Below are 15,603 nucleotides of genomic sequence, written 5' to 3'. Positions count from 1 at the left end.
AGACCACTTAAAGCTCACCTTCAGACTCAGCAGGTCAGTTAAAGGTGAGGCTACAGCGGAGAAATGTTTACAGAAGCCCCTCTAATAACCAACCATGGCTAAATAATGACAAAGCTCAGTTTGGGTGGTTGGAACAGGAAAATCCACAATACACTCCACCTTCGCCTGAACAGGATGAACCTGACCTTTCCATGCTGTACCATTACTCCACCTGCTTCTTAAGCCAGTGGCTTTCATCTGGATTCACTCGATACGGATGCTGTTTAATGGGCTGTGAGTCCCCACATCAATATTGTGCTTCAACAGGTGTGTTTGAGAGGGAACATCAGCAAACAGTTTTGTATTGGACTCAATTAATTCAACTGAGTCTGAGTGCTGCAGCTCAGAGAGATGAGACAAATGAGAAGGGAGATTTTGCAAGATCTGAGTTTGACAGCTTTCCTTGGGACAAAACCCTATCACTCACTTCAGCACCAGACAGTGCAACAAGACTAACATGCAGTGCAGTGACTTCAGCACCGGACAGCTCCACATGCCTCAGAACTGGACTCCATCTCCAGCCATGCATTCTCCCTATCACAGTAAGGTTTCATCATATTAAAATGACAGAGATGAGTTCTACACCGCCGATCAGGAGTGGCTACAAGATAGTCTTTATCACCAACCTTTTCCTGGACCTTTTAGGTCCTTTTATTGGTCATTTTCCTGAAGTAAGGTCCATTATAGCGAGCCTGCAAGCTAATCCCAGGAACTGGCAGCAACACTAAAACCTTGTCACTAGGCAGGAATTCTCTGCTTTTAGCGTACTTATACCAGCCCTTCATTCTGGCCTGTGCTGCCCCAAGATTATGCTTGGCTATCTCACAGACATAGTTTGAACATGAAGTTACTCACATAGTCCAGAAAGTTTTGTTCCCTCCCCTCACACAACCACTTGTCCTTCAAAAGCTTCAATGGACCAAGTACAGTATGGGAAAAGACCAGCTCTGATGGACTAAATTCCAGTGATTCCTGGACCTCCCTGATGGCAAACATTTGCATGTGAACTCCCTCATCCCATTCCTTTTCAAACTCCAGGCAATAAGTGTGTAACATAGTTTTTAATATCTGGTGAAAGCACTGAAGTGCGCCCTGACTCAGGGTCGTATGCACTGGAATAGCAGTGTTTAATCTTGAGCTGCTTCAGCACCTGAGCAAACACAAGTGACATAAAGTTTGAACCCTGGTCTGTTTGTACAACTTTTGGCAAGCCAAACAATGAAAAGAACTTCGTGAAAGCCTTTAGAACAATGGGAGTTTTGATTTCACACACAGGAAACACCTCTGGGAATCAAGTAGACACACACATCACCATCAACAAAAACTTATCACCAGTTTTTGTATGCAGAAGTGGGCCTATGCAATCAACCAAGACACGTTCAAACGGTTCATATACTACTGGGATTGGATACAGTGGAGTAGGAAGAATGGTCTTGGTTTGACTTTTTAGCTACCTGACATATGTGCCAAGACTTGCAATGCATGCAACATCTCTCTTTAAACTCATGCCGAAAGAAATGCCATAAAATGTGATTGTATGTTTTCCTGATACCCAAATGACCGGCAAGAGGATTGTCATGTGCCAGATTGAAGATTTCTGCTCAATCTGGACCTGGAATTACAATCTTTTCTTTTTTTTAATATACCTTATTGCAGGGGTGCAAAAGTTATACATATGATATTGTTCATACCTACATTATTCCTACAACATTTATATGTTTTTAATATTAATAATAAAGAAAAAAGGGGGAAATGGTCCACATATTTAGTAGGGGTGTGCGCAAATACAAATACATTATTCGGCAAAGCACAAATAGTGGGTTTTATACGAATATTTGTTTCATACAAATATTTTAAAAATTATTTGTTGGGGGTGTTCCCCAGAGATAAAGTTGAGCTACTGACACAAGCAAAGTGCTCTTAAAGACTCGCCATAAACTGTTGTTCCCCTTCTCCTTTCCACAAAGTTAGGTTGTAAAAAATAGGAAATAAATGAAAAGTGCAAAGCAATAATTGCTTTTGAAGTTCCTCCCTACATGTTACATGGTGTGCTGTCTCTGTGTTATGGGTGTACAAATAGATAGGTCTGGCTGCAATGAGGCGATGAGTAAAGTTTTAGCTCAGTTATCATAATAATTTTCTAAAATTAAAAGTGTAATAAAAACAAAAACAGGATTTTTAAGCCTCTTTCCGCTTTTATGTGAATACAAATACAGATACAAATAATTTTGCTGCCTCAACAAATACAGATACAAATACAAATACTGGGATCTCTGCACATCCCTAATATTTAGTCCATTTATGCCACTGTTTCAAATATTCCTGTTCTTGATTTCTGATTCTATAAGTTATTCTTTCCATTTCTAAGATACTGTTACAGATACATTTGCCTTCCAGTTGTTAAGTAAAGGTGGAGTGGGGTTTAGCCAGTTCCTTGTTATCCGTTTCATAGCTGCAATTCTAAGTATCCTATATAGATATCTGTCTATTTCTAATGTAAGTTCAGGTGATGATATACCTAAAATAATATATTTTGGTTCAGGTACCTGCTTAATTTGGAGAATTTTCATGATAGATGTTATGATATGTTGCCAAAATGTTTTTAGTAATGGGCAGAAAAAGAAAACATGTGAATGATTGGCTTTATTTTCTCTGCACCCTCTCCAACAGTCTGTTTTAATGGATACTGTGAATTTTGATTGTAGTTTTGGTGTAATAAAAAATCTTGTGTATATTTTCCATGAGTACTCCCTCCAATATCTGGAATTTGTTGTTGCTTTATAAGCATTTCCCCAGTCCTCCTCTATTAACTGTCCACCTAGTTCTAAGTTCCACTTTGTTCTTATTGTATCTTGTGTTTCAATATTATCTTGTATTTTATATATTTTGGAAAGAGTATTCTTGGTGTCCATATTGGTTTCCTTCTCTTTTGTGAAAATTGTTGACATAGTTTCTAAGTTGTAAGTATTTATAAAAATTTGACTGGGCTAAATCAAATCTCTTTGATATAACTTTGAAGGAACTGACATCATTTTTAGCATTTGTGAGCAGTCCTTTAGATGACCAGACCTTTAATACATTATCCATTTTGTTTGGTTTAAATTGAAAGGGGAGCTAGCTCTTTTTCTATTATAATTATAATTCTATATATATTATTAGGTTTTGTGTCATCATTGGTCCATTCCATTATAATCTTTATTTGTGTGGCATGAAAATAACTATAAATCTTGGAGTGGAATTACAATCTAAGTCACAACACTCCAGGCATCTATAGCAGAGGCATTCAATGGTGCCCACATACGCATGAGCAACCCGTCCTTCACAAAATAACCTGTTGACAAAGATTCAATTTTATCTCCAGCTACCACAGCTTCAAACAGAGAAGACACAATAGCATCATTTCTTTGCCCAGCAATTAACTGCTCAAGGGACAAGGACAAATGTTCAACATCAGGGAAAGTTTTTATACTCGTGCCACTACTCTCAGCAGTGTCTAGAGAAAACCAGCGACCATCACCAGGATAACAGAGGAAACTATCACTCCAAGCAACCTCCTCCTGATCCTTTTTACCCATAGATCGAGTAACAGCACAAGCTGCAAAAACCTTAGGAAACTCCGGAGACTGCCTAACAGGGACTGGCATCGCTTCAGGCGTAACAAGCACTTTTCCGCTTTCCAAATCATTCCCCATTAGAAAGGCAACCCCCTTAATCGGGAAACCAGGACACACTCCCACAGCTACTTCACCAGACACCAGGTCCAACTCAATCAAGATTTTTTCCAACGGTATGCCTATGTTCTCCATGCCCAAACCCAACACCGGAACATCAGAACCCACAGCAGACTCATTACTGAGTGGCAAAACTCCCTCCAGAATAAAAGACTGGGAGGCAGCAGAGAGTCAAGTTTATTTACTAAAGCCACTGGCTTCACACATTTCGCTTTTTCAGCACAGGGCAGCTTGCCACAATATGCCCATTTTCCTTACAGTAGAAGCACATTACATTATTCTCTTCAAATCCTCCTTATCAGCCTTAACATCAAGCTCTAAGAGAAAAGGGCTCTAAGACCAGAACTTCTGCCACCCTGAGACACCCCAGCCAAACCTTTAGCACCATCCTTCCCATTACCATTTAGGCTCTCAAAACGGTTATTAACAGAACTGAAAGGGTGATCCACAAAAACAGCCTCATAAGTGAGGACATACTCGTCAACCAAAACAGGAGCCTTAAAAACATCACAAACTTTTTGTTCATTCAAATATGTTGACATCCTCTCTGGGAGACAGTTTTTAAAGTCCTCCATCAGCACTAACTGTTTAAGTAGTTCAAAATCATCAACGTCATTAGATGGACACCAGCGATCAAAATGAGCCTCCTTCTTGCGAGCATATTCAACATAAGTTTGATGTCCTTGCTTTTTCAACCTACGAAACTTTTGATGATATGCTTCCAGTACCAGCTCGTATGCTCTAAGCACAGCAGCTTTTACTTCATCAAAATCAAGACCGTCTTCTGCCGGAAGCAATGAGTCAACCCTCTGCGCATTACCACTCAGGACACATTGCAATAATAAAGTCCACACATGTTTCGGCCACCTAAGTGTAGAAGCCACCCTCTCAAACATGATGAAATTTTTTGTTGACATCCTTTCATCAAATGGAGGGACCAAACGAATGTGTCTGCTCACATCAAAATCTGTGGATTTAGCAGAAACACGAGAAACAACAAATTTTCATTTGCTGTTCAAGCTTTTTCATTTCAAGATCATTCAAATACTGCAGTTCCTTCCCTTTTAAAGCCAAACACTATAACACAACTTCCAGCTCTTTAAGTCTTACCGCTTTGTCAACAGTTTGACTTGACTGCTTGGGAGTTTTTGGAGTACTCTGCAACTGCGGCAAAGTATTCTTATCCACCAAGGCAGTGTATAACTCTGCCTTAACCACTTGTTTCTTAGTTTGTTTAGAAATGGCTACATTATAGCGATCGGCAATTAACAGCAGATTATCATTAGTACACCAATGAAACCCCTCCATCGTAAGTGATTCAACAAACTGCTCCAATTTAAACTCCATCTTCAGTAGAGCCAACAAAATCCAGCCACAGCACAAACATTGCAGCATACAGCCTCAAACAGTAAACTCCTGTGTCGCGGGTTCGCTTTCAATGATGGCTCAGACAACGAGAAACTTCAGCGTGGTGATTTTTTATTCCAAGTTCCCCAAACAAGAGTGGCAAAAATATTTACAGTGCAGGAGTGGAAAAAACCCAATAACAAAAAAAAGTATTTACACGACAGGTTTCACACTGGCAGCTCATCACCCACATTGTTACTCGGCCATGACCAAAAACCCAACCAACCATAAATGAGCAGAGCTCCCCTTATATATTCTTAGCCCCTCCCCCGGGCAAACCAATTACCAAATTATAGCATCCTACAGTCAAATTTGACAACACAAAATCAATGATATACTTCGCATAAAGGAAAAATGGCACTAATCGCCCTCCATACAGCTATGGCCAAATACCCCCAAACCAAAATAAATCATAAAATATCAGTCCATACAATGTTGATGGTATAGTCCACGGTCACATGGCCCTCTTAAGCGCGCCACCAAGCGCTATTTATGGTGTGTCCAGGAAGTGCCTCAGTTTGGCCCATGCCCGGAGGCAACCAGAGGCAGCAGCAGCAGGTAAGTGTGTGTGTGTCGCGCCAGCGCCGAGTGTGCACCCTCGAACGCCTAGCGTGAAGAAAAGAGTTTGGACAGTGGGGAAAAGTTTGTGGGACACAAGTGCGGGACTGCAAGGAACAGTTTTAACCGGAGCATGGCTCCGCAGGAACAGTGGGTGTTTGTTATCAACTGAATGTGATGTAATGTCATTGTCATTTTGGGGACACATGTTGGTGAAGAAATCCTTCTCCTAGGCTAGTTGAACTCTTGAACCTGTTTCTATCTGAGGGTTGCTTGCTGACCTCTGGAGTTAGCTAGAGATATCTTTGTCTTAAGCCTACTGTTTTAGAGACCATACTTGTTTGTAAGAAGGTGTAACGGTTTGTGGAAGTGTCCATTTAGGGACCAGACTGTTTTTAGCTTTGCTCCTGGAGAGGTATAAAGCTGTCTAGTTTGGGTTCACAATCTTTAGAGAAAGGGCTGGCTTTAGGGAAAGGGCCAGCTGAACAACATGCTTTCTCTCCAAAAATACAAGATGATTGTATTTTTGTTTGTGTTTGGACATTTGTATATGTAAATAACCCAATTTATGTCTTAGCTCTAAAGAAAAGATAGCCCTGTTGAACATCATTTTGTTACAATATGTTTTTATTACATATTTGATCTGTTTCAGGTTTGTAGTGCCTTATTTCCTATTTTGATTAGAAGGGCTTTTATTTTGAAGGCAGCATCCTGGTACTCGCCCAGTTCCTGCTTCACGCAACAGTAAAGATAAACAGTAAAGATAAACAGTAAGATGAAAGAACTAAGAAGGAAAAATGCAATGTTTTAGCACCCCCCGAAGAGGCACAAGGTTAGTATTTAGTGTAATATTAATGTGTGGTTAGTTCTTAAAGTAATTTACGTAACGTTATATTACTGTTTATTTAACTAATTGAGTTAGCTTTAGCTTAATACGAGCTAATGTTAAGCTATGTAAGGTGGCTAATATATTGTTTGTTTTGTGATTTGTACCCAGCTCTTACGTTGGTTTTGGGATTGTCATTAAACCTAAAATCATCAGTTCAAGTGTCAGACCATCTTTCGGTGGGGTATGCTACAGTATAATTGTTACTGATGATGTGATGGATTGTACAGTGTTTACAACTGCTTCAACAAGTAACAATGTTTAATGCTTTCTTTATGTCTCCATGTGCCTCTTTCTCGAGAGAAAATTTCCACAACACCAACAAAACTGTCAAAATCAAAGTCACCCAAAAACATAAAAGGCAACACACAGTACACCTGGCTACAAATACAAATTACCATGAAGTCAACGAAAGAAGGCCAAAATAATTAGAGGCTGCATCTTCAGGTTTTGTTTTCTGTTCTGTATGTGCGTGTGTGATTGCATGACCTGATTCTGCAGGGGAAGCTAGTCAGAAGTCCTGCTCCTCATCCTTCTCTCTGTCATCATGTTCTCTTTTCTCTCTCCGACCGCCTCCACGGCCCCTGCGTCCTCTCCTGCCCCGTCCACCGCCTTGACCTCCGCCCCGCCCGGTGTCCGCAACTGGCATGAGACTTCTGCATTCTCTGGCGATGTGGCCTCTTTTCCCACAGCGATAGCAAATAATTTCCTTCCTGCGGGGATCAGAAGAGAAAAAGCAACCATCATCATTCTCACCGTCATTATAAAACACCTCTACTTTTTTATGTTTCTTGTCTCTATTTTCCAGAACTTTTTCAGCGTGTTTAGCATGTGCGAGAATAACCCTTCTCTGCTCTCCTTCCCATCCGACCAGATGTTTTTTTTATCCAATTTGCAATCTGTGGTTTTAAACCCTTCAGAAGGCGGGATGTTAACTGTGACTCGTAGCGTGGATTAACCCCACCTCCGATTCGCGGCTCCAGCCCACTGTGTCCATTAAATGCTTCCGTGAGCCTGGCAGCATATTGTGCTACTGTCTCTTTTTCCTCCTGTACCACAGTATCAATCAGCCCAATCATTTTGTTTTAATTTTATTTTTTATTTGTTTTTTGTTATTTGTTTCTTGTTGTTTTTTTTGTTTGTTTTGTTTTAATGTAAGCTACTACTTATTTCCCCCCCCCTCTTTTTTTTTTTGTATTTTATATTTTATATATGTCTTTTTAGGTTGACACTTTTCACACTTCTAACCTAGGTAGACACACCTATTCTCCCTTCACTCTCCCAAGGGTTGCCAGTCTTATACAGCCGTTTAAAATCACCACTAAACTCTCTCCCACATAGCTTGAGGCTGGACTTACAGATTCAGGCCTTTCACACAACTCAATTGTTGATTAAAGAGACAAACTTCTCACCTCACAAAGGAATCCGTGGGGCTCCCGACCCTCTCCAGCCCGCAAGCGCCTTTATCTCTGAACGTAGCAGGAAAAGGATTTTGTAACCTATGTCGTGCACTCTACTCCGCTCCGGCTTGGAAAGAGGGCCGAGAAGCACATCCAGGAATCCGGCTCGAAGGACCAAAAATGATAGGTAAAAATTACCAAATAGACTGAGGTTGGTTGAAGTCAAGCGTCTCTTTAATCCAAACCAAACATATATTGTAGACACGGAGAGTACACAGAGTCTCCGTGGAGAATTCTGACAAGACAAAGGAAAGTCACTAGTATATATTGACGGCCTTGATGCCCTGGGGAGGCACCTCTAGTTATTTACAGATTCCTTCTAACAGACCTAGACAAAGCTTTACAGAGCTCTCGGTTCACATGATGACCATGATGTCCATATGTCTATTATAGTGTTCCCCTCAAGGCCCTGCCGCCAAACATATACATACATATGACCATACCTACTTAACTAATACATGGATTTTTCTGTCAGAGGCAAAAGAGAAGACGTAGTGATTCCTCTGAGCAGACTGATAATCTCAGCTTTCAGAAAAATGGGTGATGTCAGGATAGAGGAACTGAAAAAGAATTAGAGGGAGGAGTAGGCGGTATGTGTAGACAGGAAGAGAGGGATAGTAAGAGGCAAGCGTGACCTCAGAAGAGTGGTTTGAAGACATTAAGCCATTAGGGGTAAAAAGGAGGAAGAAGAAGAGGGTGGGTTGATTGCCAGTTAGCATAACAACACTCCTGACTACATGAGAGCTTCCAAATTCACTGTCACAGGCTTTTAGACCATCTACTGGCAGGTCTACAGGCTAAAACATGCAAGCATGAGACACAACGATAGAAATACACCAAATCTAATCCAATAACCCTGCAACAAATATTACTTATTATGAAACTACAACATTCAGTTTTTGTATTAACTAATTAGATAATGCATAAGAGATTATATTGTATATGTCAACCTTAGTGTCTGAAAGCAATGCCTTATGTAACAATGTCTACCGTTAGTTGACAAACTGTGTACAATTATACTATATAAGTTGTTGTATCAACATACAAGGAAACTCATACTACCAAGTACAACAGAAGCTTATATACATGATGGGAAAGGTATTGCAGTGATATTCTATATAAAGCAACTTTTAATTTTACGAAGTAGCATGCAGACCTAAGCATCTCTTTCCCCTCATAATACCAGAATGAAGCTGATGTGGGATTGTACCACAGGGCTAAAACTAAGGAATCAACCTAGACTCTTAGTAAGAAACTGTCACACACACACACATACACACACAATGGTATGTGCTTTGTTTTGTGTATGTTACGACCCTCTAAAACAGCTCATTTTAAAGGCCCAACATAATTAAAGAGTCAGGAGTGTCAGCAAAGTAAAATCAATTTATCAACAAAAAACCAACAATTACTAACAAAATCTGATGGGCTGGCCAAAATGAACAAAAAGAAGGGAAGACACCCAGACCAACCCACAAAGAGTTGTAGGATCTGGGCTCTCCCCTCTAACATAAACCCACAAGAAAACTAAACCTAACAGAAATTAAGCTGCAAAAACGGGACTACTGGACCCACCAAACAAACAAACAAAAGACTAATAGAGGCAAAAAAAACTAAAGCATAGCAAAAGCACACAAAACCAGCAGCTGCTGCCAAGGCTGGGAGAAGAGAGATCGAGCCAAATTCCTGCCTCCTCTTTCTTGGTCCTCCCTCGATCAAGCCAGATCAAGGCCATTATGCACATCATATCCAGCAGAGGGTGGCATGTAACACCCCCACCCTCAGTTACTGGACAGTGTATTCTGCAAGAGCAAAACAAAGTTAACACACAAAACAAAACTACAGTCTTGTCAGAATGTGCTGGTCAGGAAGCAGCTGTTCCTTGTGAAGCAAAACTTGTGAACCAAACTGTGTGCGTGGGTGTGTGTGTTTACTCAACAGTTTTTTAAACAAATCTTATTCTTACTAAAATTTATGCAAAGGACACAATGATATGCAGCAATTCTATATTATTATATTGATATATTATTGTGCTTTAATTACTATTTAGAGCATCACACAAGCACATCACTAGAAGGTGCATATTGTACTTTGCTTTGCCAACTTAGTGACTCTGAAATTCATTACTAACAGAGTTAAATGTTGTAAATTGCATGGCATGGCAAGCATGCCATGCAATTTACTCATCAATTTCATGCTCACCAGTGAGTGAATCCTCTTTTATTTTAGACACTCTGCAGACATCATATTTATAGCCTCATTACTGGTAAAGCAATATATTTTAAGTTCCTTCTAACACTTCTGTATGATAGGGTAAAACAATCCCAACCACTGAATATTGATCAATTTGAAAACTCTTACTACACGTACAAGCATTCAGCTTTCAATATTGATCACACACATTTGTTTACCGACAAAATGTAATTAGTGAAGAACTTTTGAAACCAAATCAACTACACCCAACACTTATTAGAGTAAAGGAAATCAATAGAGTAACACAAGAATTATTCTCTTTCTCTCTGTGTCTCTCTGCCCTATATCTCTGCAGATGGAAGAAATGTTGCCATAGAGAGTGTACCTTTGTTGCTAGGCAGCAGGGATATTGTACAAGAGTGCATCACTGCTGTACTGACTGTAGCTGATTCTATAAAGACAATCAGAGGTAAGAGGTCTATTGAGGTAATAGACTTCTAAGGTCTCCAAGAACTTTTATTTATTTTATTTGTGGGACTTTTTTGGCAGTTTCAGATAGATAGATAGATAGGTTAAAGGGGCATCTCCTTACTCATACCCATCAACACACATTAAAGTATATGCCATGTCAAGCCACGAATATACAAATTACCATCCATCAACCACTATGTCAGGTAGGTCTGCTGATTATAAAATTTTAACCAGAGAAAATTCTTTTGATTTGTTACAGACGCTGTACAGAAGCTTTTACCACCCATGTCACTTAAGGTTCAGCAGGCCGGAAAATGGAGCCTGATGTTGCCTGAATTTGAAAATCACAACAAGTGTATCCTGTGTCGCCATCAGAATTCCCATATTACAAACCAACTGGTTGAACAGTCTGTTTCAGTTTGTAAAGGCATGAAATATGTGACCACTGCATCAGATATTTACGGTATGTTCAAGTAGTCATCTATCAATGAATGTTATATTTGAACTAAACCAGTCAAAATCCCACCACAAGTTGTAGGCATAGAGTCCACTTTTTGCTTGTAGCAGCCTGTCTGAGTCTGCAGTTTACAGATAAACTGAATTTATATTTAACATTACAGTAACTTGGTACACCAATTTTCAGTTGCCTGCCATGTACTTTTAAAGCATCACAATTCCTATTGTAAACTCGTGTCATGAAATTTGCCCTAGTTATTTACAATCAGCTGTTTGAGGGCAGCTTAAACTTGGAAGTGTTTGACTCTACAGGTTAACATCTAACATACTAAATGCACAATTAGTTTTGGTCTTTGTGTTTAGACTGTATTCTTTGGGGAGGGTTCATCTCCATTGACTGATCTTAGAAGGTGGCAGATCCAGTGACTGCTTTGAGATACAGTAAGTATATGAGGCAAGCCACGCTACTCTGTATAACCCTCTGGCTTAAAGCCCAATCCCATACAAAGGCACTTAAAAAATCTCCCACTTACAATGGAAAAGAAAGAGTGTAACAATTCAACATTATGTTGTATGGTAACAATCATTGTCAGTTTATGGCGCCTCACCTCATACTTGACTTTGATAATGGACTATGATTGAATTTTTTTGTACCACACTTATTAGAGTGTTCAATTTAAACACAATGCCCTGCTGAATTTGTACATCGTTGCCAATCACTGCCACTTATTTTGCTCTTTACTCGTGTACATACAGATTGTGGAATGACTAATAATAAAGTATTGACAAGCTATCACTTATCATTGTTGTGTTATTGTTTTTCTGTCCATGGGGGAAAGGACAAGGACAAAGAAGATACTGATATTAATACAGATTTACTATGAAAGTCAGTGGCTGGGACTGAAAGGTTTCCTGTTCAACCTAAACCAGGACGGCTAAATGGACTGGTCAATCACAGATATTGGTATTTCATCACCATAACTGTCCCTACTGACTGCAGCTGAGGAGTTGAGATATAAAGGTTAAAGAAAGATATAGGAGTGAGGGAAATTAGGAAGGAGAGAGAGAGAGAGATTAATTAAGAGAAATGTTGAGTGAGAAACCAAGGATAGCTTTCTATATTACTGGTATAAAATTGTAATCTAAGAATAGCATTTAAGGTTAGTACTCCATGTAAATAGACATATATCATTTTTGAAAAGTTTCATGTAGTTTGTACCTTGGCTACTGCACAAGTAAAATTGATTGATATTTTTACCTGGATTCAATCTACCTTAATTATTCAAAACTCTGACATGGATATTAAAATACACTTTGTCTTCAGTAAGAGTAAGACTTGATACTTTCACATTTTAGTATGTATGTAAAGTCAGCATCCACACATGCAGAAAACACACACAAATACAAAAAAAACAAAACAAAACAACAAAACAAACAAACAAAAAAAACAGTTTTACTGTAAAATGTATTTCTCTCTGGATCCAGAAGAGGGTGCTGTGACTCCATGAATGAGACAGCAATCCTTTGCAATAAATCTGTCATAATTTCACCACAATTTGACTTCTTTCTGAACAAACTCACTCTATAAGTTTTCAAGCCAAATATAAAATGCTCTTTTAGAAAGAAAAAGTTTTTTTACAGAGTCAGATAGTTATGGTCGAATAAAATTTGTCTGATCTAGTTTTCCTAATGAATGTACTTTTAGTGCACCATGCCATTTTTTAAACCAACATTTCACTTTAAATTTGTCCCATTAGAGTAAGCTTAAAGACATTTTTATTCTAATGATAACTAGATAAGGCATGTCAACATTTCCTGAAGTGTAATCTTTCAGGACAAAGCATGATCAGGCTGACATCTTCCACTATTCATGAATATTTTTTCATATTCTTTATTAGAATGTAGACATAAAGAAGTCTGGGAATGATAAAGCAGGAGGTATGATAGTACACTGATAGTCCTTGGTCCTCTGGGTAAGCTCAGAAGTCCACTGGCATGCCACTGGGATACAGGCACCGCTGAGTTAGAATGTTAGAATTTTTTGATTGACAGCTCTGTTCTTCTGCCTCCCTTTCTCATCTTGTCTTCCACACACGTCCTTCTTGTCACTTGCTTCTGACACCCCAGACTCTTTGATCACTCTGCATGTTTGTACTGCACTGCAGAGAACTGCTGAAGACTACAGTGAGAGGAGAAAAAGAGAAGGGAAGGAGGATAGAGAAAAAACATGCCATCTCTTTGTTTTTCTCTCTGTGGCATCTTGCCTTGTGGGAGTGAAGCTCTTTGAGGGGAATTTGAGAGCTTAACAGTGGTGTATGTGTGTGTGTGTGTGTGTGTGTGTGTGTGCGCAGGAACCCGGGAGACCATGACAGTCTCTTTCCCTTATTAGGTGTTTTTGGACCAAACAGTTCTGGGGACTCCCTGAGAGGAACTGCCCACTGGGGAGCTCCCCCGAGCACTACATACCTTCAAGGGCTTTTTTTTCTGTTTGCATTTGCATTGCCAGTAGGAACACTGAAGTGACGTAGCCTGCACACGTCTCTCACCCTCTCACCTCTGATGTCACATGTGAACATGCAGGTGGCTGAACTGAAATGGTGGCAGGGGTCATGCAAAATGGCGACCTGTGCAGAGGCTTTATTTTAAGCTCTTAGACATTACAGGGCACCAGATGTTTAAAATGATTTATTAAGATTTATTTGACTATAATTTGAGGAGTGACGTATTGCATTTGCATCCTATGTATAGAAAGTAGGCTTGCACTACGAAACAAAGACAAAACAAATGTTTAACCACGTTGGGGTCAGTGAACATAGCCAACAAACTGTTAGCTTGTAAAAAAAAGCTTTGCAAATGGGAGGATGGGAGAAAGGAGGTACTGGAGATCATTGCGGAGGAGAAGAACAAGCTTGGATTCATGGTTGAAACTTTGCACTGAGTCAGCGCCAAACAGATGATAAAGGTACATGCCCCATCATTGTGCATTGTTTACCATGCACACCTTCACGTACAAGGTATGGAGGGCTTCCCTCAACGCTGATGTCATGAAGAAAAACAATCTTCAGATGGCAGAGGATTTAAATCATTCGAATAGACAGTACAGAAACAAACTTTGGCCTCTTGTCAAGCAAGTGCCCACTGAAGGAAAGAAGACCAAATGGCAGGGCCCTGTTGCCATTATCAACGGTGTGATATTTACTGCATAAGATAATGTTATCTGATTCATATAGTGTTTCAAATACTTTAGGTTTACTGGGTAACCTACGTTTTGGGTGGTCTACTTTTTATTTTCATGCCTACATTTTTGAATAAGCCATATGTTCATGTCATTGGTTAAAAAATTAGATAGATATGATTTTTAGGTACTCAATTTTCAGAGTTTTCAGCTTGAGAGTATCTTTTTTTTTCTCTTACAGTTTAAATATCAGAGCTTTATATAATTGATAGATTTGTATAATCTATCTCTTAATGTCAGAAGTATCCGTGACAGCACTACAAGGAAATCAGTTTTTATGTTCTGTAGACGAAAAAATGCTGACCTGATATTTCTACTCAAGAGACTCGTTCAGGTGATAGTGATATGTAGTTTTGGAAAGCACAATTGGGTGACCTATGTTATTTTTGTGATGCCTCTCAACAATCAGCAGGTGTCGCCATCCTCCTTAACAAGTTAAGGAGCCATTGTTCAGTCATTCACTTCAGATTAGGATAGATGGATAATCCTGGTTTTCAAATTAGATAACATAATATATATTTTATAGTTTGTAAATTATTTAGCCATAATTACACAACTCGGGCAAAGATTATGTTTACACAACTTTATATTAAACTAGAAGCACTTAAAAACAAATATAAAGAAGCACACATGGTCATCGGAGGAGATCATAAAAATGCTCTAGATGACTTTATAGATAGAGTACCTGCAACACCAGTCCAGCACTCAAGATTCAAAAGTACTGCATTTATTTGCGGACAAATTTCACTTATAGATGTTTGGCGGTACTTAAATTCTGAAAGAGTTTACTTGGAGCAATGCCAATAGATCTTTACAATCCAGGACTGACTTACAGTTTATATCTCCCTCTTGTCTACAATTTGTTTCAGAATCTTCATATAAGTACACTCCACGGTCACAAGTTAATTACAATCCATTTAGTAGGTACCAAACAACAGAAAAGTAATTTATTTGAATTTTGGAAATTAAATAACAATTCATTAAATGATGATATATTTTGCAATTTGTTGAAAACAACAGTGAAAAGAATATTTGGTGATAATCACACACAGAAATGGGAATATTTCAAGTTCAAGGTTATGGAATTAGAATGAGATGTAGCAAAAAAATAAAAAACATAATATAGCTAAAGAAATTAGTATTATGGATGAATTAAACACATTAATG

General features: G+C 39.0%; 1 protein-coding gene across 1 annotated transcript in view; it reads right to left on the bottom strand.

Annotated features, from left to right (window-relative positions):
- Nucleotides 1–7,716, bottom strand: part of scn2b (sodium channel, voltage-gated, type II, beta) — a 29,396-nt gene extending 21,680 nt beyond the window's left edge. Inside the window, exon 1 of the transcript XR_006096638.1 lies at nucleotides 7,111–7,716. The gene's annotated coding sequence lies outside the window, so the exon portion shown is untranslated. The remainder of the gene's footprint in view (nucleotides 1–7,110) is intronic.
- Between the last annotated feature and the right edge of the window lie 7,887 nt (nucleotides 7,717–15,603).

This window comes from Thunnus maccoyii, chromosome 6 (genome assembly GCF_910596095.1).
Source record: "Thunnus maccoyii chromosome 6, fThuMac1.1, whole genome shotgun sequence".
Classification (NCBI taxonomy): Eukaryota; Metazoa; Chordata; class Actinopteri; order Scombriformes; family Scombridae; genus Thunnus; species Thunnus maccoyii.
The sequence above is the reverse complement of the archived record's forward strand: the minus strand, read 5'-3'. Positions and strand labels throughout refer to the sequence as shown.